This window comes from Balaenoptera physalus, assembly GCF_965194825.1.
Source record: "Balaenoptera physalus genome assembly, chromosome: 5".
NCBI lineage: Eukaryota > Metazoa > Chordata > Mammalia > Artiodactyla > Balaenopteridae > Balaenoptera > Balaenoptera physalus.
Window position 1 is genome coordinate 108,409,296 of NC_138884.1, and position 24,545 is coordinate 108,433,840.

General features: G+C 41.0%; 1 protein-coding gene across 5 annotated transcripts in view; it reads left to right on the forward strand.

Annotated features, from left to right (window-relative positions):
• Positions 1-24,545, forward strand: part of LOC309660907 (uncharacterized protein) — a 404,218-nt gene that overhangs the window by 142,914 nt on the left and 236,759 nt on the right. Inside the window, exon 3 of one of the 5 annotated variants that reach the window (XR_014263696.1) lies at positions 12,091-23,480. The exons of the other annotated variants lie outside the window; for them this stretch is intronic. The gene's annotated coding sequence lies outside the window, so the exon portion shown is untranslated. Of the gene's footprint in view, positions 1-12,090; positions 23,481-24,545 lie in introns of those variants that run through there. 5 annotated transcript variants of the gene reach the window in all.

The window sequence follows — 24,545 nt, forward strand, 5'->3', positions numbered from 1 at the left end:
CCCAATAGCCTTCTAAGAAAATATATTCGGAGATCACACTTCAAAGCAAGCGTCCATAATAGAGTGATACAATTATAAACAAAAATCCCAACATGAGGGATTGGTCAATCTGAAAATCATTGGACAGTAAATGGTGAGGTGCTTCTCTGTTATACTCTCTGGGGCCATCAGTGTTGAGTATTGGGGTTGGAGCATACCTCTATACATCCCAGATGATGGTTACAGCTCTAGGCAAAACCCTTCAGGATAACAAGTCATCATTTGTCTTTTGGAGCTAATTCTTTCTTACCAAATCTTGCTCCCCTTGAAGTTGCAATTACATCGTTGTGACAGAAACAAGTAAATTCTTTTATGGTCAGAAGACATGTCAGGAGCAGCTTAACAGAGCTGAACCATGGGTTTGCATCCTAACTCTTCTGCTTTCCAAGTGTGTAAGATTAGTTGAATCAACTAAACTTCTTTAGAGTTTTCTGTGCTTATTTTTCCTGACTTATCATAGGTACTCAATAAGTTATTTATTGAAAGAATGGATGAGTTAATTTTACAAAGTTCTCTTCTTCTTTTAGCATTAGTATAATGAAAACATGCAAGAATAGGTATGGAAAGTCAGTGTAAATGGAGTCCTCATTCAGTGTTGTAACCAAGGAGAACTCTGGACAGGGCAAAACAGAGACTTCCTTTTGGCTTGTCATTTGGTGCTTCTGTCAAAGTGTCCATTGTTATGCCAACAGCTTCTCTAAGGATGCCTGGAGTCTTAGGGAGAAGCCCCAAACATCAACAGCCTTAGAGAAGCCTTCATTCTGAAGGCATTCTATTTTCACTCATTGAATAATTGCCAGATAAATCCAGCCTCATTCTTTAATAACCCACTAAGCAGGTTATATAATATGTGTTTATGAATTTGTGTCAGGCTGAATTCCACCTAGCTGTTAGAGAGACTCTTAAAAGTATGTGCATATTGTATCATGTCTGTTAAACTGAATGTTTGCTATTGTTATTCAATCTGCCCAAAATTGACATTTAATTTAATAATATGATGAAAACCTAAAAAGAAATAACATGGCTTATTATGTACAGTTTGTTCCCACCCACCTCTACTCCACAGAATCCCTCTTTGTTGAAGGCCTTAATATTTTAGATATAGTTGAATCTTACACACCCACATCCTCTCTGAGACCTTGTTACAATACAGCTGAACAGGGCCTCTAGTAGAATTCTGTAATTCTAGACCTTATTCAGGAGAAGTTAACTATGGAAATTCTAAGAAGATCTTCTCATTAAGTATATAGAAGGCATGGATCCAATAACTGTACTCAAGTAGTCATTTGTAAAGATATAATATACGTAAGTAAAAATCTTTATAAACATTTGTTTATTGATATATGTAGAAAATACAGCTAATATTTTTTGAAGGCTTAGCACGTGCAGGGCTCTGTGTCAAACGCTTTATATGCAAACATGAGTTGTCTTTTGCTGAATATAAAATTAACATAAGTTATTAGCTTAAAGCAGATCCTGTGGGTCAGGAGTTTGAGCTGAGTGCTCTGCTCAGGGACTCATGAGGTTGCAGCCAAGGTACTGACCGGACTGTGGTCTCAACTGGAGGCTCGACTAGGGAGGAATCTGCTTTCAAACTCACTCAGTTTATTTCCCTGCAACTTTATGACTGAAGACCCTGGCCGTGCTCAGCTCCTAGAGGCTGCCTGCAGTCTCCTGACTTATGGCCCCCTCCAGAGGCAAGTCACAACACGGCTGTTTGTTCCTGCAAGGCCAGCAGGGAAATCTCTCTCCTCTGCTAAAATAAAGTCTTATATAATGGAACTTAATTATGGGAGTGACAGCCTATCATCTTTGACATATTCTATTGGTTAGAAGCAAGTCACAAGTCCCATTCACACTCAGGAGATCACACAGGGCATAACACCAGGGGACAGAGATCATGGGTGCCTTGGTGGAATTCTACCTACCAAAATGCATAATCAATTTTAATTCTCATAATAGCTCTACAAGGCATATTTCATTACTATTATTAGCACCTAGAGAAAAGGAACCAGGGGCAATTTACAGAGGCAAGATAATGCATACAGATGAAGATGTCAGAACAAGTGTTTGAACTCTTACATTCGGCTGGTAAAACTGGGACTTTAGCCACCTGCATTCATACCATACCCAATTTTTTTGCTTTAAATAACCAAGTGAAGACCTGTTATTTGTTGTATGCAGGACTCTGTTCCAATACAAACATTTTCTCTTTTCATCCTGACATCAAGCCCAATAGGGAGCTGTGATAGTCTCTGTTATACAGAAGAGAAAGCTGATGCTTAGAAAATTATTGCTTTGTGACTTTGGGCAAGTTACTTACCTCTCTGAGATTCATCATGCTCACCTATAAAAGGGAGAATAATGATAACTACTACATAGGATTGTTGTGACGATTAAATGAGGCAACACAGACAGAACATATAGCTGAGTGTCTGACCCAGATTAATAACTCAATGGATGCTAGTTAGTATTGATTTTAAGACCAACGAATTCCACATAAATATCTTTAAAGATGTAAAATTTGACAGTCTGAGAGTAGAACAAGTTAGTTTTAAGAATGTGTGTCTCCTCTGCCTCTTGTTAGTTCTGCTGATATCCAGAAAATTCTGTACCAGCTATTCTGCTCCTGATGGCTTTTTATTTCAGGACTACTCTTCTTATCCTGGTCCCATAAAGTCCTCTCTGAAATTGACCAAAACTTGAGTGTGTTTTATGGACATCATATGTCACGAGGGTTCCTCTGGGGAACATTGGGACTCTCTGTCCCCATCCTCAGCCTCTATGCCTTCCCACTTCCCTTTCCCCTTTTGCCTTCCCTACTGGGGCCCAGGGACTGGACTATAGGTCCTTATATCTGTTTCCTGCTTCCCCCTCCAATAGGGCTTAATGAGTATAGGTTAAATAGGGAACTCAATCCCTCAGTCAGAGATTTTCTAATGGATGGATGCTCTGTTTCCAGTCCTCTGCTAGGCTCTGTGGATGTAGAGAGTAACAAGAACTAGCCTCTGTCCTCTAAATCTACAGAGGATGAAACTAGAAAACCTTTTTATGCATGGAAAATTCTCCAGGAGGTTTTCTGAGGTTAACAAAGAGATGGAGATCAGGGACTGGTCACAACAGAGGTTTCAAGAAAAGGCATTAGTTTTGGCACCAGGCCAGCCTGGGCTCCATTCTCAGCTCTGCCTCTTGCTAGCTGTATGACCTTGGTCAAGAAATTAATCTATGGGCTTTGGTTTCCTCACCCACAAAAGAAGAATAATAGTAACTTTTTCCTCATATATTATTGTGATACCCAAATGATGAAATCATACAATAAGAGTGCATTATAACTGAAAGATGCTCTGCAAATGGCAATTAAGATACAGGACTGAGATAAGAAACCAAACAATTGGGAAAGTCATGACCTTGGAAAAATCCATGATATTTACATTTTATCCCAAAGCAATTATCTCCGTATCATCTTTTATTTTATTTTCTAAAACAGATCTTTTAAAAATTAAGATCACACTATGTTCAAATGATTTCCAAGCATGGAAAAACTTGCTTTGAAACCACGAACTATCTTACTAGTATTATTTCTTAGATTAGGAAAACATTGTTGTGTGATGGGAAATACTCCCTGTATCTGGAGATGTAATTTACACTTCTCATTTATAGATTCAGCTGTGGTTATTTATATCTGAGCCAGTGTTAGAAGAGTCATTGGGATTCCAAGAAGACAGAAAACATTTTAAACATCTCCCATTTAAACAATTGCAATAACCCATGATAGAATGTTCACCCTTGGAAGAAGGACCCTTGTGAGTAGTTAAAATAAGGGAAAATAGTAATGTTATTTATGAGAAGAATCCAGTGTCGCAAACCCTTACTTAATTTTGGAGACAAAATTAAATTAGTTTTGCCTATTGTGTCAACAAATTGAATTTGGGTAAATTCCGTACTATTTTCTATGGATCAATGACAAATGAGCCAAACAGATACTGTGTTTTGTTTTGCTTCAGTCCTGTAAAAAAAAAAATCTGGTAAAAAAAAAATTTGATCAGATTCTATGGTTGCTTCTGGTTTCATAGAGCTTTTCATCACATACTGTCATTGTTTTATATCAGCAGACTATAATTTTTCTTCCATCTTTGTCACAAATACAAAGATCATTTTGTTCAAATTGTTCATTTCCCCCACTCTTACACCCTTATGTAGAAAATCAAATAATTCATATTCAAGCAGAGAAAATGAAGATTTATAATGCTTATCAGCGAAAAAAGCATGGAAGTGCTCATAGTAGCACCTCTCTAAACTGAAGATCAGCTTGGGTTAATGAAAGAAAGAACTTGATTCTGTTTTGTTCTAATCTGTGTTTAACTCATGGGTTGTTTGATGAATTAATGGGGTTTAATATGAACTTGATTTGGGGGCAGGAAGAAGTCACTCAGGGAGAGCAGGGCATGACTGAACATTTTGGACCAGCTGGGGGTAGGGATGAGGATTTCTTGGGCCTTGGGTGTAAAAGATGGTTCAGAAAGAACCAGATTTCACTCTACTCTCTTTTATGTAGATTGCTGTTTTATATAGATGCATGACTTATGTCATGTAAACATTTCTTTTTTCTAAGGTCTGGTATATTACACTTGGGTCTCTTTCTATTGGTTGCCAAAGTCATTCCAAGAATATGAAATTAATTTTTCTTTCCAGGTCTCCCATTTGCATTTTGCTTATTAACTGTTCTTCTGCAGGATCTCAGTGTTATTGAAGAGTATTTTTTTCTCCCTTATACAACTGCCAGAATCTAAGTTGTTAGGCAGCAAGATACCTAGATTTACCTTAAATTAAGCTATCATCTCTCAACAACTCAGCACTAAATCCATTCTTCTGTAGTCCTTTTAATGCCAGGGTTAGGAACCTGCAAACTATATTTCTGTTTTGCTAGCTGTTAGGATCTACCATTAAAGGGTGCTAGAGCAAGACTTGGGAGCAGAACAGGACAAGGGATTAGCTCTATATACTTTCTTGTCATTCTTTTCAGTGTGGCCCCAGCAATGGATCTCAACTGCCCTAGCAGCTGCAGGCAGTGTCCCCAGCCCTATGATGACAGCTGCTGCCTGCAGTTCCTGCCTGTTCAACCCCTATGTTACCTGTTTGCTTTTTCAGCTCTAGCACCTATTTAGCTAATTCCTAATGTTAATTTTTATTTCTGTTGAAATACCTAGTGTGGCTTCTGTTTTCCTGATTAGGCCCGGACTGATTCCTCTCTAAGACTCATTTCTCCCATTGTCCTTTTCAGGGCCTGTAATAAATGACAGTATCTTCAGTTTGGAATAATCTTAGAGGGTGTCAAGTCCAAATTCTGACACAGTAGAGAGGGAATTTATGAGGATTAGATGTTTAATCATGGATAAGTCTCACTGGAGAAAGTTTCCAGAGCACTGTGTTTTTTTTGTTTGTTTGTTTATTTATTTATTTTATTTTTGGCTGTGTTGGGTCTTCGTTTCTGTGCGAGGGCTTTCTCTAGTTGCGGCAAGCGGGGGCCACTCTTCATTGCGGTGCGCGGGCCTCTCACCATCGCGGCCTCTCTTGTTGCGGAGCACAGGCTCCAGACACACAGGCTCAGTAGTTGTGGCTCACGGGCCTAGTTGCTCTGCGGCATGTGGGATCTTCCCAGACCAGGGCTCGAACCCGTGTCCCCTGCATTGGCAGGCAGATTCTCAACCACTGTGCCACCAGGGAAGCCCAAGCACTGTGTTTTGAAGTACGAGGTTATATGGGATTTAATGGGGGAGAAGTTTATGTTTACTCAGTGGTACCTTCTGTTGAAGTTGTCAGGCAGAAGCTGTACATTTCAGTCTGAAACACAGATTCCTTCAGTCAACTTAGGAAAACGAATTTTCTCCCATTGTGACATTTGTTGCTGGATCACTTGCACATGTAATAAAATCTTTGAGATTTAATTTTTTAACCAATGAGGTGAGGCCAGACATATGTGCCCTCATCCCTACCACAATTCAGAGAGATTTTGATGGGACAGATCCATTCATTTAATTAATTAATTCATGCATCCATTGTTTCATCCATCCATCTTTCCATGCAACCACATATCCATTCATTCTTTCATTTTATTTACTTTATTTATTCAGTTTTTTTCTAAGATTCTCATCTGTCCTGAGCACTCTGCTAAATTGGGAAGTATATGATGAGAAAAAAATGGACTTCCATTTATAGGAGCTCTATAGAGGAATGGGGAAGTTTCAGTTGAATTAAGTCAGGAAGCTAAAAGGAGGAAATGTGATAAAATTAAGTAGTTGGAACGTCTTTTGGAAAGAGAAAATTTGATGGGAAGATGCAAAGTCACTGATGGATGAAAGAATATGGAATGATCAGAAAACTAAGTGGTGGTTTGCTCAAAACTGGAGAATGTTGGGAACGAGAATGCTAAAATGAAGTAGACAGATTGTGATGGGCCCTTTTGAAGAAAAGAAATATTGCAATATATTTATGTGTGTGTGCATGTGCATATGTGTGTATATGTGTTATTTTAAAGCTTTTTGTTGGCTCCATGATGAAAATGGAGTTTATTAATTTTCAACAATAGTTACTATCTGACAAAGATATTAGAGAGTACGATCCATGTTTAATACTAAATATAAAATATATATAAAATTGCTACTATCCTAGTCAAGAGCCCCTGATCTCCACTCGTTTCCACTAACCATCTCAAATAGTGGCGGCTTAATCAATTGATGAGTATCCATCATTCATTCATTCCACAAATACTTCTTCTGATTTACAATTTTTGGATCCCTCTAACAGGTTTCAGAGTTATAACAGCAAACAAGACCTTTTTGTCTCTGAGCTTACAGCCCAGCAGCAGAAACAAATTATTATATATGGAATTTGAGGGAAGTGATGAGTATTGCAGTGATGAATATTATTTTAGAGTAAGAAAGATGTGCTTTGGGAACACATAGGAAACAACACTTGAAATAGCCTGGAGGTTCAGGGAAGTCTCCTAGAAAGGGTGACATTATCTTAGACCTAAAGATTTAGTAAGATTTCATCAAAGAGTGGTGATGGAAGACAGTGTTTTGGCAAAAGTAGCAGCATATGTGAGGTTTGGAGTTTGGTGACAGCTTAGTGTTTTGAGGACTTGAATGAAGTATATTTTGACTGGACTACGGATGCTAAAGAAGGGTTGCAGGGTCATGCAGGGGACAAAACTTATAGGGCCTTTTATACTGAATGAGGCATTGACTTTATCCAATGAGCAATTGGAAGTCCTTGGATGGTACAAGTTGCAGAGACATGATCAGATTTGTAAACTGGTTGCATGGTAGACAATTAGTCAGAGAGAACTTGAACCATCATGAAAGCACATGGACTTGTAAGAGGCTGTTGTGGTGGTGACCTAGAGGCATTGCAGCCTCTTTGCCCAAAGAACACTGTATGAGCAGTTGTTACATATTCAGCATAAAGCATATTGTATTATAATGGGTTATAATGTTTCCCCATTTAGTCTATTTCCCCTACTAGAATGAAAGCCTCACTGTCATTTCTCTCAGTTGGTCTCCTTGCTTCTGGTTTGCCTGTTACTGTCTATTCCTCACACATGGACCAGAGGGATACTATTAAACTCGAGGTCAGATTATTCCACTCCTCTGTTCAAATGGCCTTTCATCTCATTCAAAGCAAACACCAAAGTACTCACATGGCGTGGTGTGTAGTGCCCCAAAATGTCCGCTCTTGACCCCATCTCCTCTCTGAACTCATATATCCTAATACCTTCTCCTCACCTGCTCTATTCCTGCCACACTAGGCTCCTGGGTCTTCCTCTAACGCATGAGGCGTTCTCCTGCTTCAGAGCCATTGTGTTTGCCTTAACACATTCCTGGAGTGCTCTCTTTCACATGGCTTAGTCCCTCACAACCTTCAAGTCTTTGCTCCAATGTCACCTCCACACTGAAGGCTTCCCCTGATGAGTCGGTTCAGTTGCAACCTTTTCTACCTCCCTATCCTCTTTCCCTGTTTCATTTTACTCTTTAGCACTTATCAACCTCTTTCACATCATACGTTTGTTTGATTGATTGATTTAGCCAACTCTCCCCCAAGCAGAATGAATGCTTTAAGAGGACAAGAATTTCTGCTGTTTACTTCACTGCTATAGTCCCAGTCACACAGAGTAAGTGTCAACACACCTTTGTTGAGTGACTAGCTCCCTTCCTTACCTCCAGCTGTAAAGGCTCCCTTGGCTGTTACAACATGTCTTGTTATCCATGCAGGGCCACTGGAAGTGAGGATGGAGGGAACTGATACAAGTTACCTGCTTTCCCTGGGAAGATCAACATTTTTGCCAACAAGATCCAAAACTTGTCTCAGCAGCCTCGGCCCATCTCTTGTTATGGCTTCATTTGTGTCCTTTTCCCAAAGAGGAAACTTACTGTTACGTGTTCTCAGTGGAATAGTATGCTGCTGTTAAAAATGTTTACAAACAATAAGTAATCCATAGAAACAGGATTATGAAATAGAAAAAAATAAACAGTAGTTAAGAATTCTTATTCTGCACCAGAACAATAGGGTTAGAATCTTTTTTAGCTGTTTGAATTTAATCATGTTTTTCAACTTCTTTAGGCCTGCAAATACTGATTATAATAGCACATACCTAAAAGAGCTGAGTGATAAAAGAGGGAATGCCTGGAAAATACAGAATACACAATTCTCAATGTACAATAATTATAAACTAGTGTTATTATCACTATAATTATGCTAAGTGAAAGAAAGCAGGGCACAAAGTTCTATGTACAGCATGAAATATCTACATAAAGTCCACATTAGCACAAGGACTTTCAGCCTCTGCTTTGGGGCTGGGGGACTCTCACACTCTCACTGCTTTATACCCCACGTCAACTAGCCAGTTTCATGTTTGAGCATCTGCTCCTTGGACATACCAACCCGATGCCAATTCTTTCTTTCAATTGTAAGTGACAGACACTCAAGCTGACTTAATCAAAAGACAATTTATTGGGTCATAAAAACTAGGAAATCTATTGGACAAAGCTAGTTTCAAGCAAAGTTAGGCAAAGGCATCCAAATGAAATGATGCTTTCAGGATTCTCTCTCTCCTTCCTCCTTCCCTCCCTCCCTGCTTCCTTCCCTCCTCTGTCCACCCCCTCCCCAAGTTCTGTTTGTTTCAGCTTGGATTTACCATCAGGCAGACAACTTTTCCCCACATGAAAGTGAGACTCCATGGCCAACCTGATGCAGAGACCTCATGTTTCAGAGTAAGGACACCCTTCCCAACAGTTCTAACAAAATTTCCAGAGAAGATTTCTGTGGGTGGGCTTGGTTCACATGGCCATGTTTGAACAAATCACAGTGGCCCAGGCAAAGATCACTTGGGCTCATTACGCTCACTTAAAAGTGGGGGGAGTAGGGTGAGGCCCACTGGGCCACAGTGATGTTTATTACTGTTATATAAAGGGAGGGGGTGGTTTCTGCAAAGAATTGTTGAGTAGACATAGAGAAGAAACATGTTGGAAGGAAATTCTCCATAATATTAATAGTGTATTAATAGTGATTAACATGTGTAATTCATGGTAGATGATTTATTTTTACTTTAACTTTAAAAATGTTCCAAATTATGTTTAGTCAGAATCAATTATTCTTAAAATTAAAAAAAAAAAGGAAAAAAAGTGGTTGTTGAGAGCTGAGTGTGTTGGTGAGTTCTTCAGATGGCATGTGAATGGATACATGTGACCCAAAGACTCTCCCCAGCTGTACACAGACTCTGGAATTTTCAGCAATCCATCCCTCACCTGCAGCAAGGGCTGTCATCCGTATGCACTATGTCATTTCATTTCTGGTGTTCCAGCTTACAAGGAAACCACCTATTCATGTTCAAACTTGTAGAGGTTGATGGTCCTGTGGAAACAATCCTAAACCAGCAGCCGGGAGACCTAGGTGTTTTTTCCAGCTCTGTCCCTAACATCTGTGTCAGGTGTCAGACACTTCTGAGCTACAGGTTCTCCATCTATAATCAGAAAGTTTATTTTCAACTTTAACAATCTGTGATTATTATTTCCGTCTATTGATGGAGTAACTAATTACTTCATTATAAGCTTTCTCAAGACCAGTTACCTCCTGTTTGGTTCAATTAGCAGAACGCCAACATGATTGTCATTGATTTTGACTGTTGGGCTGCCAGGAGAAGAGCCCAATGGGAGAATATTTCAGCATCTTAAACAGATTTTGTATTTATTATTCCAAGGTCATATATATAGAAGCAGAGCTTGTTCTGCATTTTTCTAAAGTCTTGCTTAGGAAATGCTCACTCCCCATCACTCTCTAAGGTGGAAACCCCAGGATTCTCACTTTCCCCCTTTAGTTTAGAGCCAGAGAAGAGAAACAGTGGTCAAGACAGGCTGGAACTAAGCCTTTACTTTTTCCCCTGAGCAGAGAACCATAGAATATCAGACAGAAGGTGACCCTCAAAGATCATTCAATACAACCCTTTTGGACTTAGAGGAAACTGAGTCTCTCCAGTAAATTCTACTGAAAGAACAAATGCTGCAGAGTCAAATAGAGTGTGGTTTGAATCCTTGTTCTTGCACTTACAAATGTGTGACCTTTGGAGAATTTCTTAATTTTTTTGAGTCATATTTTTGTTATTATAATAGTGTTAACCTTTAAAAAGAAATAGTAATAATACCCACCTTGTAGCCTGCGTGGATGTGGTAGGTAGAATAATAATTCCCTCACCCCCCCAAAAGAATCCACATCCTAATCCCCAGAACCTGTGAACATATTGCCTTACATGGTCAAAAAGACTTTGCAGATGAGATTAAGTTAAGGATTTTGAAATGCAAGATTACTGCTAATTATCCAGGTAGACCCAATGTATTCTCAAGGACCTTTATAAGTGAAAAGGGAGGTGAGGGAGGCAGAGTCAGAAAAGGAGATGTGGCCAAGGAAAGAAAGTTTAGAGTGAGGCTATGGGGGTGGGCTTGTGCAGGAGGCTGCAAGCCAAAGAATGAGGGTGGCCTCTAAAAACTAGAAAGGTAGGGAAGTGGATCCTCCCCTATAGCCCAAGAAGGAACACTGCCCTGTGGACACATTTTTAGACTTCTGACCTTTAGAACAAAAAGATAATTACTTTTGTGTTCTTTTAAGCCACCACCTTTGTGATCATTTGTTACTGCAGCGATGGTAAACAAGTACAGTGGAGATTGTTAACTACGTATACAAATGACCTGGAACAACAGCACACTGGGTGGGCACACTGAATGCTATTGTTTTTGCTGCGGTTATGGTTATTCTTCTTTCTCTTCTTGTTCTTCATCCTTTTCTTCTTTCCTCCTTCTCCCTCATCCTTCTTTCCCAGTCTCTTCCTTTTCATCCTCCTTTTTCCCTCTTATGTCATGAAAAGTAACAGGAAGGGAAGAAGAGAACCAGCATTCAACAAGCGCCACCTATGTCTTAGGCACTGTCCTTGGTGATATCACATGCACAACCTAATTCAGTCTCCTGACAACGCTTCAAGGAAATTTTTAATATTTCCCTTTTACAGAGGAAGAACCCAAGCTCTACTAAAGTCAAGTGAGTTAGTGACAGTCCTGAGTCTGTTGACTATCCTGTGCCTCCCTCATCATTAACAGCCTCATTTCCATTCCAAACAAAGAGCTGTTGACCTGCATCCTGTATGTCCTGGATGACCAAAGCTGGACTAAATACAGAACTCCATCACCATGGCAACCATCAGCATTACCGCATTACCTGCCTGGGTTGTGCAGTGGTACCCTGTCAGGCCAGGGTGTCAGGAAGAGATGCTGTGCCCCAGGAAGGTGCTGCCATCTGTCTAAAGACATCCCTCTGCTCATGACAGCAAATAGCTCATTGCACTCCTACCATTTCAAATGAGCCTCATCTTGCTCGGTTCAAGGGAAGATAATAGTGACCACCACTTATCAAACACATATAGGGTGTTAGACATTGTGTAAGCTTTTTTTTCCCCCTCTCATTCATATTATAATGTTGTGAGGTTGATATTTTTCTTCCCATTTATAGCGAGAACACTGAGACATGGAGAGGGGAATGGCCTTGCCCGCCCACCCACCCATGAAGCAGCAAGCAGGAGTGAAGTCAATTGTGCTCAGAGACCAATGGCAGCTGGCCACACTGCTCCCCAAAGATGGTCATGGTGGGGTCCCAAAGGCCTTTAGTCTAATCTGGCACTGTGTTCATTCAGTCATTTCCTTTACCTTCTTGCCCCTTTCCCTGCCTTTCTCTTCCTGGGTCACTGAACCATTTGACAGTTTTTACCTAAGCACTGCCACCAGGGGCTGGAATGTAGAGCCTGGCACATCTTGGTGGAATGAAGAATTGGTAGAGCTGAGGAGGGAGGCTTGAGCAAGTTAATGCAGATGTCCAGTCCAGGGGGACCATCCTCCCTCTCGACCACAGACCCAGCATGGAACTTGGGACCCTCAGCTGTCATTTTGTGGACTTTTCTGCTTGAAGCCCTGGTGGTGGCTGGGTGGATGGAAGGCAGTGTGGCCAGGAGGTTAGGAGGCTGGCTTCAGAACTGGGCAGACCTGGACTTTAGGTTTAAATGCTGCTCAGGAGCTGTGTGGCTTTGGGCAAGTGGCTTCACGTCCCTGAGCCCGTTTCCTCTTTTGTAGAAAGTGTGTAGAGCTGTAAGGACCCAATAGCCAGAAGGGGCCATGGAGGCCAGCTTACTTCACCAGGCATTTAGACCCAAAGAACTGCAGCTCAGAAACAAGGAATCATTAGCCTGAGACAACGTGACCACTAGGAGGTGGGCATCCCAGTCAATATCTAAAATTCCTTCCTCCAAAATACATTACTTCTTGGGATCAAATATGATACCAATAAATGGCTTTGCTGATGCCAAAGTCAGGGTGTGAGGCTTTGAGAGGTGTTTCCTCAACTGCTTCTCTTCCGCTGCCTTCCAAGAGGGTTTTCTGCAGCTGGTTAGCCCAAGACACTGGCAACCCCAGGACTCCATCCTGGATCTCATTTTCCCTCTAAATTTCTAGTTTAAAGCACCTAAAATGACATAAATGCATTTTATGTCAAACATGAATGAAGCACACTGGATTAATTGATAAGCTCATATAATGAGATTCTGAAATGAAACCAATAGAGACTGTGAAAGTTTCCCTAGACTATGTTTAATGAGCTTATCTGGGGCTGAGGTAGACAAAAAGTTTAAGGTACGTCCTATTTCACAGAGAAAATGGAGCCAGTCAGGTCTGAAATCCCACCTACACCTCCTTACCTTCGGCAGCACCGTGAGAGGTTTCCCTTTCCCTGGGTAACTTCACTTTTTTTCCTGGGTTCTTACTTCAACTTCCTCCTCATTTCTCCCAGGTTGTTCCTCCATAGTGATTCCATCTCTCTCTAGTTCCTCACTAGGGATTCTTTAAATAGGCAACCAGTCTATTCATTTTCATGCCAACCATGTGGTAGGCATGTTCGAAACCCTGGTGATACAACTGCAAATGAGTCCTTGTTCTCAACGAGGCTATATTCAAGAGGGGAGGGACAGACAGCTCTAAACAAGTCGATGATATGTAATACATCATCAAGTAGTGAAAGCTGGGGACACCAGCAACAGGGGTCTGGTGGTAGTAGTGGTGATGATGTGTGTGTTGGTGGCAATGATGGCGATGGTGGTGAGCATGGTGGTGGGGGGTAGCATTGAGGGTGATGTTGGTGGCAGTGGGTGCAATGGAGGTGGCAACGATCATGGTGGCCAGGGGAAGAGGTGGTGGCTGTGTGGGTGGGAGTAGAGGTGGTGGTGATGGTGGTTGAAGTGGTAGATGTCTATTTTAGGTTTGGTAGTCAATGAGAAAATGATATTTGAGTAGAGGTCTGAATTGTAAGGAGCTAGCCCTGCAGAAATCTAAGAGGAGAGCATACAAAGTAGGGAAAATGAAAAAGCAAAAGCCCTGGGGTTTCATTGCCCATCCCCCATTTTGGACACTCCGGGTGATTTTGGTGGCTTATACCATCTTTATGGCTCCTTGGGGGGCTGAGCCTAAGTGACCCTCTGTGGGAATCTGCCTGACGAACACTTCCTAATAAGTCGTTTCCACACAAATCCTCCTCCCGTGGTCTCCTTCAGTGAACCCTAACCTAAAACAGTGCATATAAATATCTCTTTCAAGGAGTTTTTCTGTAAAGAAAATAAATTGAGGTTAAGATTATTAAAATCCCAAAGGCAACTCAAACTCAAAATTTCCAAAACTAAACCCACTAATATTTTTTCCCCTCAAATTAGCTTCTTGTCCAATGTTGCCCTTCTCAGAGAATGCCTTCATTATTCATCCTGGCACAAAAGCAAAAACCTGGGGTAATTCTCAACACTTTTCCAGTCAGTGTCCAAATCTTGTTATTTCTGACTCCTTTACATGACTCACATGAGGATCGATCAGCAAGAGCTTGACCAAGAATAATTTAGGTGTCATTGGTGAGGGTGGGAACCAGTGAAGCATGTTCAACCTTGTTTACCCAAAATAGAACTTAAGATAAAACCATATCCATTCCTTTGGGTTTTGTTCTTGGCAGTCCTTTACAAACTGTGTACATGTGCATAATGTCAATTTCATGCATATTTTTAGCAAAAATGAAAAGGGGGAGGGGCTCTCTTCCACGTCCTTGAAGATTGTTGCAAAGGGTGAGAAATTACACTTACTATCCTTCCTCCAGGCTCTGAGGAAACAAATATAATCAGTGGGGAAACTCAATAGAAGCTTAACAAAGAGCAAAGGCAATAGGTGAGACTTTGGAGGGGAAATTAATTAAGCCAAACTAAAATTAGTGGTTTTGGAATTGAGATTGGGAGGGAGTCTGGGCTTTGGAGAACTGGAACAGAGGAAGGAAACATACTGGCGGGGAGCCTATTCAGGGTCCAAGATTAATTATCATTCAACATCTAATTATGTAGTCTGAATTACAATCCTGCCAATTGAGTTCCTTTTCTCTAACACAGGAGTTGAGAAAAATATTTGGTTCTGGAAACTGGTGGTCTTCCTTCTAATTTTCACTTAAGACAGATAATAAAAAAGCTCACCTTTGTCCTTTTCTGATTATTATCATTTTTATCTGTTTAAAAGAGCTGCTCCCTTCCAGATTACTTTCTCCTTTATTGCCAAATAACTATTTTGCATTCTTGTCATCTGAATATAAAAATGCCAGATGTATTCCTTCTGGGTATGATTTATATCAGGTGGAATACTGGATACTAACTCCTATTCAGTTTACTTATTTATACTGCCTACTATGTGCAGGACATCTCTTAAGATACTTCACATTTGCTAATGTATGCAATCAAGGGTAAATGTGGTCTGGCTTACGTTCATCTACTCCTCACACTAGTCCCAGGAACTGGGAACTAATTTTAGCTCCATTTAATAGATGTTGAAACTGGGGTTAGAAAGTTTCAGCAACTTTTCCAAAGTCACATGACTAGTAACTTAATGAAACCCAAGATTCAAAACCAAGCTTATGTGTCTCATCCAACCAACCCATCATCTTACACACTGATAAAGTCTGAATCTGCTGTGAAGTCCAGCCATACATTTAGGTTGGTCTAGTGCAAACATTTCAATACCATTTTCATCAAGAATTACAACAAAACAAACAATGAGAAGTTTATCTTCTGGATCTCCTGGCTGCTACTAAAAATTGTTTGTTATACCTGCCTTGGATAAATCTCAAAATAATTCCAGGTATGGCACTTGAACTCATTCATGCTATAAATCCATCTTACTTGTCCTGACTCGCTTGTCTTCACTCAGCCTCAACCCTGACCCTATATTTTATGGCTGAGACAAACTGGACACATATGGAAATGTTGACAATGATGATGATTACCATAAAGAAGTAAACACACCACCTCTGTCCTCAAACAGCTGGTGACATAAATGAAGATACAAATTAAGCTCATAAAATATCCAGAGATTGTTGGAATGTTCCTTAGAATTCACTGTGATGCAGACTCTAAGAGCCCTGTCAAGTGACCATGTGCTTGGAAGCTACTTGTAGTGCACATGTTATATATCTTGTACTCTGCTGAGCATTCAAGAGTCTGTTGGGACAAAACTGACATGTTTTCTCAATTCTACTGATATTAAGTGAGAGCCTAATGTCCCAAGGGTGCTCTAAAAAACAAAACAAAACAAAAACAAAAAACAGATGTTACTATTAGTAAACTTGTACTATTGTGAAGAGTGAGGTGATAGTAAACAAAACAATTTCTAATAGTGACATGTGTAATGAAGAAAATGAATGACAACAATGGGATAGAATAACTGGGAATGAGGGTGGGGTACTACCTTAGATTGCGTGAACAGAGAAGGCCTTTCTGAGGAGATGACACAGGATCTGAGACCTCATGTTGACAAGGAGCCACCCATTCGAAGAGTTATAAAAAAACACCTTTTACCAGAAGAAGCATCCATAGCAAAGGTCCTAAACATTTACACAAATAATTCCAAATCCAATAGAACATGGAGAAAATATTATGAAGCGCTAGGAGCAGGTAGCAGATTTTAGAAGCATGTCACAATTAAAGACAGGGGTCAGAAACTTTTTCTGTAAATGGCCAAGTAGTAAATATTTTAGGTTTTGTGGCCAGATGGTATTTGTCATAATTACTCAACTCTGTTGATGTAATATGAAAACTGTGATAGGCAATATGTAAATAAATGAGCTGGACTGTGTTCCAATAAAACTTTATTTATAAAACAGGCAGAGGGCTGGACTGGCCTGCTGGCTGTAGTTTGCCAATCCATGGTTTACAATATTAGACAAAGGACTTGCACATACTGTGGCAGATTGTATGTTCCAAGGTGGTCACACCACTATATCCCATCTCAAATGCTCCTGTTACAATGTTTTGTTGACATTACTGCATCCACAAATGGAGTACACTCCCTTCCCTTGAATTTGAGTGTTCCTCAGACTACAGCAGATGTGTGGGGTATGACTTCTGAGGCTAAATCAGAAAAAGATGAGGCAGTTTTCACCTGCCTTTCTTGGGACACACAACTTGAAAGTCCTGAGTATACACGTGAAAAGTTCATCTGCTCTGAAACTGCCATGCTGGAGGGATTACATGAAGACACTGCATAGAGTCCCAGCTCTCACCCACTGGAGTCATCCCAGCCTTGTGCCAGCTGTGTGAATCAGTGATCTTTCAGATGATTCCTATTCTCAAATTTCTAGCCACTCTGTCTGAAGCCAAATGGAGCAGAGATGGACTAACCCTGTCAGGTTTTTGCAAAATTTCAATTCACGAGCAAAGAAAATGTTTTTGTTGTTTGAAGCCACATTAATACCCTTTTAAAAACTGTTGTTTGATAGTATTTCATTCTTTTACTAAATTATCTCTGAGACATTATGAATTATCCTCATTTTAAACCCAGGCTCAGGGAGAGGAATTCATAAAGCTAGAATTCTAAAAGGTTGTTATGTTAACAGAATCACAAGATTATTTAAGTAGCTGCATCAAACTCTGGAAGTTTTTAACTCTATGTCAGTTATTTTATTTTTTAGGACTAAAATTTTATTTGATTCTTCTTCATGTCTTCTCTTCTTTGCAGAAGTTTGCTGTTGCTGTTTCAAGGAATTGATCATTGGAGCATTTTAATTATAGCTGTCTGTAAATCCTTGTATGGTAATTCCAACCTCTGTGTCATCTTGGTATTGATTGTCTTTTCTCATTCAAGTTAAAATTTTTCTGTTTCTTGGTATAATGAAGATTTTGGACTGTGTCATGGACATTTTGAGTATTGTAAGACCCCTATTCCTATCTATATCTTCTATTTTAGTAGTGCCTTAATCATCTTGGGCTTCTATAACAAAATGCCATAAATTGGGTTGCTTAAAATTAACAAGAATTTATTTCTCAGAGTTCTGGAGGCTGGAAGTCTGAAATCAGGATGTCAGCACGGCTGGGATCTGGTAAGAGTCCTCTTCCAAGTTGCCGACTGTCAACTTCAACATGGTGGAGAACAAAGAGAGCAAGCAAGCTCTCTTTCAACTTTTCTAAGGGCACTAATCCCATTCATGATGGCTCCAAACTCATGACCTCATCTAAGCCTAATTACCTCCCAATGGCCCCACCTCCTAATACCATCACATTGAGGGATAGGGTTTCAACATATGAACTTTGGGCAGACACAAATATTTAGTCCATAACAAGTAGGTAGCCATCCTGTTTAGGTTTAGATTCATGTCCTAGCTCCCTTTTGTGGTTTAAATATCAAATTTAGTGCTTACAGTCTATGAAGTGATACTCTGGTCTGCTTAACTTGTGTGTTACCTAGATGACAGGACTCCACCCTACAGTTCCTTGGCTTTGACTGGGCAGGGGGAAGGTACCATCTAGTTACTGCAGGAGTGGAGTGGAAATCAGAACTGTGCCCAGAGGCTCTACCCAGGAGTGGTGCTTTGTCCTTACTCAAGTCCCAAGGTCCCTAGCCAGTCATCCTTCTTTTCTCCACCTTCCAGAGTTTTCTACTGATGACTTACACATTTTGTCCAGTTTTTTTTTTTTTATTAGCAGACAAAGGAAAATGGAATATGTTTACCACACATTCAGAACCAGCAGTCTTGCTTTACTCTAACGCCTATGCTTTTTCCACTATTTCAAACTGTCTTTGAGGCTGTGATATTTGAAACAGTATGTGTCCTGCCCATTTTTAAATTGTATTCTGAACATTCAGACACATTTCTTCCACTGTTCTTCTCGTCCCCTCAATTTTCCTATTTTCTTCTGTATAACATTATGTCACAGTTACATCCAGGATATTTTTTCTCTCTTAATGTGGCTCTTTCATTGCCCTCCATATCATGCCTTAAAGAGAGGGACATTAATGTCACCAGTCATCTTCAAGTCACTGATTGGCCTAGTTCCCTAGAGAGTAGAATCACAGTGTATCGTGAGGAGGGCACATGGAGGAGACATTCTTTTCTGTACTGTCAAAGCATGAAGGTCCGGAGTACAATCCAGAGAGAAGGTGGTCTCCCCACCTCTACCTACCTTCCTTCCTCCTCTTCAATACATTTGGTCTCACTGATAATTGGTACAGAGACTATAGTGGGAACAGGTCCAGCCATCCTTTTCTCTGCCTCTTTTCTTTCATCTTTCTAATTGTCTTCCATATAATTGAAGTGAGGAGAGCTGGGTTTGTTCCCAGATGGAAGGAGGTCTTACTATTTTTCTCTTGTTTTTCTTTGCAATCACCCAGAGTGTTTTTAACATTTGGGATTAGGATTTTAGCACTTATGGAGGTAAAATAGAGCTGGAAAACTAATGAAGTATTAAGTTTCCCTGTGGTCCAGTCCAGGGTTCCCTTTAAATGCATTGGGTATTAGGAGTTTAGTTCTAGGTCCACTCTAACCCTTAGCAATGGTCCAACCCTAGCCAGTCTGTGTGTGTGTGTGTGTGTGTGTGTGTGTGTGTGTGTGTGTGTACTCTCATATCTCCCTCACAGCCATGGGAAGAATGGGTTCAGTCAGCAAGAAAGGGGTAGACAACTGAAAGTGGCTGCACAAGAACATTTGAAGCAACAGCATTTTCTAAAACCCTGAGGTCCTAACTGATTAGAGGTCTCCTGTTACTAAGACCAAGGAAAAGAGTCAAATGATAGTGGAAAGAGTTTGTTGTTGTTTATCTGAGGAGTAATAAGTGTGTGTCCTCAGAATCACAGGACTTAAACCTCAGTAGAGTCTCAGACATCATCTGTAAGGGCGAAGAAGACCTCTCTCTATCTGTTTTCTGGGCATCAGGATGCCCAGCTGCACAGTTTGCCTGGATATTGTTCTTTTCTTCACTCCTGCTCTCCTGCATTTCTCCTGATTGTATGCGGGGTCCTCTTAAAACCATCTGAAGATGCAGATATTCTCAGAGAAAGAAAAAGGCTGTTCTTAGTCAGGAAACTGAGTAGCTTAGTTCTACTAATCATTTAACCATTAGAATCATTTCTGCTCGTTGTAGAAGAGATGGCAGATTCAGGGATTCAAGGGAGGGAGAATCTGTCCCTTGCCCACTATGAAAAACTTCCAGCTTTTTTTTTTTTTTTTTTCCTTTTGCAGCTTTCTGGAAGCAGCAAAGAAATTGCTGCTTCATGGATCTGGATCACCAGAAAGTTGAACTTCTACTTTTTTTACAAAAGGAAGATGGATGCTTCTGAACTTCCCCCGCAATTGAAGTCCAAACTACTGCAGTGGTCTAGGTGTTGTATTAAGCAGTTTAATTAGCCATTTCAATCAGATCAAGGGTCACAGACCCCAGGCCTTATGGTTAAACAAGCCCTGCCCACTATTCACCTTTCTCAATGCATCTTGGGAAAACATAGTTCATTTACTCAACCAAGTTGAGCTTAGCCGAAAAATTGAAAAAAAGAAAAAGCTACTAAAGTTTTGTTTTCCACTTCCTCTTTCCCCAATTCCTCTGCCAGCTTCTTTCTCCAGCTTCTCTTCAAAAGAGCTTGATTTAACAAGAAAACAGTGGGTTCATTTACCCAGCAAGGGAGTGCTTTTCATGTTTGAGCTTTGAAATGAAAATTATCTTTGGGCAGACTTCTCTGCAGCTCCATCTGTGAGCAGCAGGGCCTGTCATAGTGACTATGACTTGGGGGAAGGAAGCCAGACCTCAGAAGGCAGCAGGAATGAGCAAAGTTTTTCTCTGGGTAGGATCCTGAGCTAGTGGAGTGCAGAAACCAAAGGCGATAGTGCTCTAATGAGTTTAGGCTGACACCATTTGATTTTACAGACTGTAAGCATTAAATAAATCACCCCTGTGGCTCCCAGTCATATAGACGTTAGATATAAATATGACCACTGATCCCAGCCTCTATGCCAGGAGGATTTAAATCCACATTTTCATGCAACAAATCTATAGACACTCTTAAAGTAAAAAGTAGATCCAGGGACAGACATGTTCCTTCCAGGACAGATTGAATTGGATCAAAAATTTTAACAACATCTATTTCTGAGCTTCTGCTTTTGAACAGGAGGCATATGCAGGTGAATTTATAATTTGATATTAGAGGTAGTCACAGAAATGAATCCTCATGTACATGGTAATCAGTAATAGTCTACTCAAGATGCCAGCACATACTATACAGGATCAGAACCTATGCATTGCAATTGCCCCCTCTCTGAGGTTAATACTAGGTTCTGCCTCTTATTAACTCTGTGACTTAGGGCCAGTTACTTCATCCCTTAGAGACTCAGTTTCCCCATTTGTGAAATGAAAGTGACTATCTCACTTTGTGAAGATGAAATGAAGTTATGCAAATAAGGCAATTGGCATGTGTCTGACCTGTGCAGGAAAAGCTCAAAAATCGATAATTCTGCACTGATAACTTTGTGATTTGTGGGAAAGAGAAAGAATTCTGATTAAGGAGATCTAACAATGTTTTTTTACAGAAGTAGCTCTGGAAGAAGGGTTATTTCACTGGACTGAGTTCATAGGAAAAGGCATTTTAGACAGAATTTTGCTTGAAGAAGCAGACATGAAAAGTAGAGTACAAGATTCATGGTCGGCTGATGTGCAGTGGGAGATTATTTTGTAAAAATAATATGGGGCCAATAGACAGAAGGTTTTGGGTGCCCATCTGAAGAATATGCATTTAATTGAACAGAAAATGGGATGTCACGGAAAGCTTTTGAGTAGGAAAATGACAGACTGAGAGCTTTTCCTCCTCAGGAAGATCACTCAGTAACCTGTGAGTGGGGTGGTTGGATTGGGGGGAGGGGAGCTAGAGAAAAACCTCAGGGTCAGCCCTGCAGTGGGGCAGTAGTGAGAGGGGCGTTCAATATCAGAAACATTACTGGTGTATTTTGCACATATGAAGCACGATTCTGATTTTGTTTTTAGGGGAAAAAGTTAATTCTTGGCAGCAAGGACCAAAAGTAAAAGCTAATAACAGAGCTGAGGATGGGGACGTGGAGGAACCGAAAGTTCTTTCTTGTCTACTTCACACTTGGAGCGCTGCTCCAGTACATCATTTTGCAGAGGCAATCAGCACACCTGTTAGTGAGCTTTGGCATTTAATTGACATTATAGGCCTCTGCACAGAGCAGACAATGGATGTCACTGGTGTGCTAGTGGAACACATTTGCATTTCATAGAAAATTGAGAGGGAGCTAATCACGATTGCCTGCAGCATCCCCAGGGAGGACACATCTGGCTGGGACAAGGAGCTGCTTGCTTCCTAGCATCAAAGGAAGGTACGGACTCTTAGGTAACCAGACCCTTCACTCAGTCCCTGGAGAGCTGAGCCCCAGTAATAAGGAAGGTGGGTAAATTACTAAGCTGACCCTCTTGGGGCTGACAAGTGGAAAGGCATCAGGCTGGGGTCTGGAGGCTTCAGCTCTTGTTCTGCCTTCCTCACTAACTTACTCTATGCTCTTGAACTTGGCCATTTGCCTTTTGTGTGTGTCAGTTAATTTTTCTGGAAAATGGCTCTGAAAGTAAAGAATCTAAGCTGTAGTCATTGTGGGTGACCTCCTCAGCTCTGGTTTGGTCCAGCTGAATGTCAAACATTCATTCTTATTGATAATTTCAATGTTCTAGGCCCAGGATAACCTCTAGACACTGGGGTACAGTTCAGTGAGATATCACTCTGTTTTCAAGGACCTCACAGCACATTGGGATCAACACTTAAACAACTACATTGATTTAAGTGTAGAAAATACTATGATAGAAATGGGCGCAAATTCCAGTAGAAATCTGGCTGGTGAGGGGGTCTTAGCTGGACCTTGGGGCCTGAGAAGAGTTTTCTAACTGGACAGAAGGGGAAGTGGCATTCTAGGTAGAGATAGCAGCAGAGATAAAACCTCAGAGATATTCAAGTGTATGTCTTGTCAGAAAACAGTGAGCAGTCCAGTATGTTAAAAGATTTGGGGACTAGAATTGTAAGGGATACAGTTTTAAAATGGATTCTTGGTCTACGTTATTAGAACTCAGAGCCCTCAGGTTAATACCATCAGAAACATCTGAAATTTCTTCAATCAAGAATACATTTTGATCGGAATCAATCAATAACACAGTATCAAGCACTTGCTCTGGTCAAGGCCCTGTAAAGGACAGATAGAAGAGTAAGATGCATTATCTTTACACTGGACTCTCTGCTGAGGAGCAAAGAGGCTATAGACACAAAAAACTCAAAGCTACCCATTCATTTGTTTATAATATTCATCCAGTCATTTACAAATCCTAGTAAACCCCTATGATGTGCTAGGATTCTGGATGAAATAAGTGAAATAATATCCTTGCCCATAGAACTCACAAACAATGAAATAGATGATTATACTGTCAGTGTTTCAGGTTGTGGCAAGAATATGAACAGGTGTCTGGGGAGTCCCAAAGTCTAGTGGGAGGTTGATCAAGGATGGCCTTCCTAGAGGAAGCGGCAGGCAGCAGAGTGACCCTTGAGAATATGACTAAGTCAAGCCAAGGAGGACAGAAGTGCTGCACATGTCCTAGAGCAGTGGTCCCCAACATTTTTGGCACCAGGGACAGGGAATGGGGTGGGGGGGAGGGAGGAGGATATGGCTCAAGCAGTAAAGCAAGTGATGGGGAGTGGCAGAGGGAGCTTCGCTAGCTCACCGGCTGCTCACCTCCTGCTGTGCGGCCTGGTTCTTAACAAGCCTCTGACCGGTACAGGTCCATGGCGACTCCTTTCCTAAAGGGTTCAGAGAAGACTGTTTTGGGAAGAAGAAGCATCCTGTGCAGAGGAGGAGGTGAGGAATCCTGTGACTGGAACAAAATGTGTGTGGGTGGACGAAGGTGTGGCTGGGATAAAACTGAGTAGATGGGCTTCACCGCCTAGTACCAGGCATCAGGTAAGGGGCTGTCCATGGTACTGAGGAGCACAGAGGGGCCAGATTCTCAGTACTGAGATGTTGCAAACTTTCAGAGACAGATTTTTCATGGAAATATGAAACCTTTTGGAATGACTTTTAATTTTACTTGAATGTCTAACTGTATAAGGCCCCCAGCTCAGAGAAAGAGAGGGGAGGAGGAAACTATTTTTCACCAAATGTTTCTCCTGCCCCAGCACCCATTCAAGAAGGATGGTTCCTTTAGTTGCTGGGAAATGCCCAGAGAAAATGTAAGGGGGACTGTGAGGGGCTGGTGGAAAGACTGAAGCTCCTCCCTTCTGTGAAGGCAAGGCTCCACCCACGCTTTGGTGAAAGGTGAGACAGAAAGCAGCTCTGGGATTGGGCTTGCATGCTCTGCGGGCTGGTTGGAGGTCTGAGGCTGTGCCAGTGGTATAGCTCCAGACACCACAGACATTATTCACCCAGCCACTAAGAGACCCTGTCCAAGGCTGTTCCAAGGCATTCTTGGAGACTTGCTATGATGAGTTACCAACTTTATTGAGTTCCTACTGAAATGCTTATCAATTGGTATCCCCAAGATCAGTGGCAGAGTGGTATTACTCTGCAGTAATTATTTTGGAGACCCAACAGGAATT